This window comes from Mixophyes fleayi, chromosome 1 (assembly GCF_038048845.1).
Source record: "Mixophyes fleayi isolate aMixFle1 chromosome 1, aMixFle1.hap1, whole genome shotgun sequence".
Lineage (NCBI taxonomy): Eukaryota > Metazoa > Chordata > Amphibia > Anura > Limnodynastidae > Mixophyes > Mixophyes fleayi.
The window spans coordinates 317,742,349-317,747,307 of NC_134402.1; the positions used below are offsets into that span (position 1 = coordinate 317,742,349).

The 4,959-nt window shown below is 42.0% G+C and overlaps 1 long non-coding RNA gene across 1 annotated transcript; it reads right to left on the reverse strand.

Moving 5' to 3' along the window:
• Positions 1-466: 466 nt before the first annotated feature.
• Positions 467-4,620, reverse strand: LOC142158604 (uncharacterized). The gene is made up of 2 exons (XR_012692803.1): positions 2,641-4,620; positions 467-693 (listed from the first exon to the last, which is right to left on the reverse strand). It is a non-coding gene; the product is annotated as an uncharacterized LOC142158604 (long non-coding RNA).
• Between the last annotated feature and the right edge of the window lie 339 nt (positions 4,621-4,959).

Consider the following 4,959-nt stretch of genomic DNA (forward strand, 5'->3'; position numbering starts at 1 on the left):
CTCCTTCAGTTTCTCAGGCTACTGCTGCTAGGAAAAAAACTAAGCTTTTCTAAGAGGCCCAAGGATGATGCAGATGATTCAGCAGAACATTTTGACATTTGGTCTGGTCTAAAATAATTACCCAAAAATTGTGACGGCTCTGTCGAAAAATGAACTACAAATTTCACAAGGAAAGCCTTTACTGGCATTTAGATCAAAGTACAGAGACTTCTGTAATGGTGGATTCCAGCCGGGATTTATTAGTATTGAGTGATGATGATGTACACACTGATGAGGGTGAGGCTGATGACAATGTAGATTGCAGGTGCTGGGATTTAGTTGAGAGAAGGAAAATAGCTGATGCTGGAATGCTTATTAATATTTGGGTAAAATGGTGTCAGAGATGACCTAAACGGGTCCTTTCTCCTGAACTCCAGCTGCTATACCTTGTGGGTATCGATCGATAGAGAAAACAGACAACTTCAGATGTTAGGCTGAAAATGTATCTGGTTCTGACCAGCCCTAAGTCAGAGTAGTTTTATTTATACATAGTTTCACAGAAAAAGAGAGATAAGGAATGCAAGGTTTCTCAAGGCAACTTGTCCATGTCAGCAGTTTGTGGGCATGATGTAGAGCAGATGTCTTATCACAGTCACGTAGGCCTCAAGTGGGGGTCGTGGGCTCCTGGTACCAAACTTGCTGGATGTGCACATTCTTGAGAATAGACATGTTGGCGAGAAAGAAATGAATGTAAGGCAAAGTTCATGGAGAATATTCTGCAGCTTGCAGACTATTCTTCTTTCAATAGTAATTATACAAAATGCATTACATTAAGAAGTTCATAAAATGTATATCTCTCACATAAACCCCTCTTTTTATCATTTTTATAATTACCCTGCCTATCCTTTTGGTGTGCATGAAGCACTCCTGCACCCGACCTACTTCATTCAATTCAATGGAACCTCTGATAGGCCCTTAGAGGATGGTAAAGATACATTCAATCAGGTCTATGGTTCATGTACACCTAATTCTTAAAAATAATAAAAAAGAAAATGGGAAAGACTGAGGGGGGGAGAGTACAAAAGAGCCTTAAAGCTCAGAGAGGACAAGATAAACCTCTGATACCGGTTTGGGCTTTACATGTCTTTTAAAAGACTTTTTATTCAGCGTGAGATCATTTTTGCACCTTTTCAAACAGCATTGGAAAAAACATAAGCTTAGTTTAAAAATGACATATAGCAACAACAATAAAGCGAATATCTTAGCTATCCATATTAAAATGCCTGAAATCCATGCGAAAATACCTTTGCCCCAATTGCTAGGATTTAACCATGAGAAGGCTGATGTCCACCAGCCATCATTAACCGTATCGGGGTCAAAATTCTCTTTCCTGAAATTCTCCTTCATTTCTTTGGCTTCTGTCATGTACCTGTCTATTACTTCTTCTGGATTATCAGTGTCATTTGTTACAAAGTTACAACAATGTATTCCATATTCTGTTTCTAGGGTCAAACAGTACCCTCCTGACTGAGCAGTGATGTAGTCTAATACAAGTTGATGTTGTATTAACTGGGTTTTCATCGCCTGCAGTTCTTTTCCAACATACCTAAAGGATTTGTCATAAATTTCTGTTATGTTATCTAAAAGTCCTGCAACCTTTAATATCATATTATAGTTTGCCATGTACCCCCATGTCCCTATTGAAATGATGTTACCAAATCCAATACCCACATTGTGCCCTTTGGACTTTGCTATGAGAGGGATATGTTCAGTATCTATTGTCTTAATTTCCCTTTTCTCAAGCCTATGGTCCTTTTTATTCCTGAATACTCCTTTGAGGTCATCATGGGTCATGACATAGAATTCAGGAACCAATCTGGCCAAGTAGCATACCCCTATGGAATTTGGGGGGAGCCACCTGTAGGCATTGCGTCCACACACATAATAAACATCATCTGGTAAAAGGTAGGGGATATCATAAAACAGGCAATATGTAGATACCTGTTGTCCTAAGTGACATGAAGTGTCATTTTCTGCTCTGTCATTGTCAAAGGCAGGCAGTGTGCCGTTCCAGGTGAGATTATATCTGTCATATTGACATTTTATACACTCCTGGCTCTTTAAAAAAAATAGTACCTTTTCCGGGTTTCATCTTCACTGTTTGGTTGCATTCAGAATTACAGTGTGATAAATAAGGTTAGGTGAAATTCACTATAACTTGACAGAGTGATTTAGGGATGGACCCTAAAGGGAAACTCTTATTTTGGTAACTAATGCGTATTTGGCCATATGGGGTCCATATTGACTCATTTATAGCCCTATTGGATTCTATTCCCTTATTGAAACAATATTTTGGTCTGACTCCATTCGTGTTTAGTTTTACTACTGGGTATCTGGTGGTTTTATACTTGTAGCTGACCATGCGTCCACATGAGAAGTTTCCCTCTCTCATTTTAGTCAGCTCTTCACTACTCAAAGGTATGGGAACCAGGGCTATATTTTTACTGATGGTAGGAGTACGAGAACATACCCAGCAGTTGCTGGTATTGGTTATTTGACTGATGGCGTTGTGCAAGTGTGCTATAACATTCTCTGGCTCTTCTAAATTAGAAAAGGCTGTAGGAAAACATAGAAAAAGAACAATTTTTTAAAGGACCTTACTCCCCTTCATGGTTTTTCCTGGGTCACCGTAGCCTTTTTGCAGTGACTGGCGTGGATCCAAGGATCCTTTCCTTCAAGTTTCACAGAAGTGGGTGTAGTCAACAGAACTTGATATGGCCCCTCAAATCGTGGTTCCAGAGACCTCCTCACGTGTCTTTTTACGAAGACGTAATCTCCTGGCACCAGGGCATGTGTTCCAGTGCAATCCTCTGGATCTGGGATTGAAGAGAAAACTCAAGAATGTATGTTAGTGAGGGACTTCTGTAGTTCTTTCACATAACTAGTCAGTTCACCTTGGTGTTTCACTAAAGATTGTGGAAAATAACACCCTGTCTTTGGCGGCCCCCCAAACAGTATTTCATAGGGGCTCAGCCTGTGTTTCTTATTAGGTGTTGTCCTGACTGAGTATAGGGCGAGGGGAAGGCATTGCAGCCAGGGCATCCCTGTGCTTTTCATGGCTTTCTGTATTTTGAGCTTGAGAGTGCCATTTAGCCTTTCTACCTTGCCACTACTCTGTGGGTGGTAGGGGGTATGGAATGCTTGAGCAATTCCCAAGTCTGACATGATAGATGTCATCACTTCTCCTGTAAAAGTAGTACCTCTGTCTGATTCAATCACCTCTGGAACCCCGTATCTACATACTACCTCAGATAGCAGCTTCTTGGCTGTGTTTTTTGCTATGGCTTTGGATATCCCCCACGCTTCCGAAGAGACTGGAGAATAGATCAGTAGCTACTAGGACATATTCATATATTCCACATTTGGGTAGCTGAATGTAATCTATCTGTATGCGCTGAAAGGGGTAGAGGGGTTTAGGTGTCACCCTGGGAGGTACTGTTACTGTGTGACCAGGGTTGTGTGTGTTACAGATGGCGCAGGCCTTTACCAGATTACTGGCAGCTGTGCTGAAGCCTGGCGCAATCCAGTGTCTGAATACAGTGTTAATTATTGCGTCTTTTGAAACATGGGAAGGCCCATGCACTAGAGCAGCCAGTGTAGGAAAAAGGACTCTAGGGAGACAGTGTCTGTCTGTTGTGGCCCATATGCCCTCTATGTGTTCCGCCCCCCTCTTTTTTTCACTCCTCTCTTTCAGATACTGCTTCTTGCTTTTGTAGGATTTTTAGCATTTCCAGATCTATAGGGAGGGTGGGGGGTGTTGTGGACACTAAATAGTGTTGTACTAGCGGTAAGTCTGCTGCAGCTTTTGCAGCCTGGTCTGCTAGTCTGTTCCCTCTTACTTCCATAGTCTGCTCTCTGGTGTGTGCTTTTACCTTTATGACTGCCACTTCCTTGGGCAGTTCTAATGCAGCAAACAACCTCAAAATGATTTCTGCATTTTTAATGGGTTTACCGTTAGAGGCCATAAAGTGTCTGTTCTTCCAAATACTTTGATAGTCATGTGCAACCCCAAAGGCATATCTGGAGTCAGTGTAAATGTTAGCTGTTCTCCCTTCTGCATACTGACATACACTTATAAGTGCTTCTAATTCAGCTTGCTGTGCAGATTGACTTGGTGGGAGGGGTTGCTGGAGTACAATGTCTGTTTCTGTTGTAACTGCATAACCTGTTTTGGGAGAGCCCTCCTCATAATACCTGGACCCATCTACAAACAGGAGTAAATCAGGGTTGCTAAGAGGTGTCTCTTTAACATCCCCGGGAGGTTTAGTTTCCAGATCCATTAAGGCTAGACAGTCATGATCACAGAGAAAATTTTTTAGTTGTGTTTCCTGCTTTGTCACAGCCTCAACACTCTCTGTATTGACTGTGTCTTCAGCAACACTTTCTATACTGTCTGCGTCTGCAGCATCTATAGTGTTACTGTCTGTGTCTGCAGCGTCTATACTGTTACTGTCTGTGTCTTCAGTGTTTGCAGCATTTATACTGTTACTCCCCTCTTTTATATCCATGCAACTTGGGAACAATGTTGCTGGATTTAAAACTGTGCATCTTTTTAGTGTAACGTTTGAGGGTGTCAGTAGTGCTACTTCGTATTTAGTTAATCTAGCCGCTGAGATGTGTTTTGTTCTAGCTTGATTCAGTATTTCCATGACTGAGTGTGGTACCTGAATGGTGAGAGGGTGATCCAGCACTATGTCTGCAACTTTTTGTAGCAATAAAGCGGCTGCTGCTACTGCTTTTATACATGTTGGGGCTCCCACTATGACAGAATCTAGCTTCTGGGAGTAGTACCCCAATGGTCTTTGTCTGCTCCCATGCTCTTGTGTTAGTACGCCATGAGCGTGCCCTTCTTGTTCATGGCAGAACAAGTTAAACGGTAGTTCATAGTTAGGTAGCCCAAGGGCTGGGGCGCTTGTGATT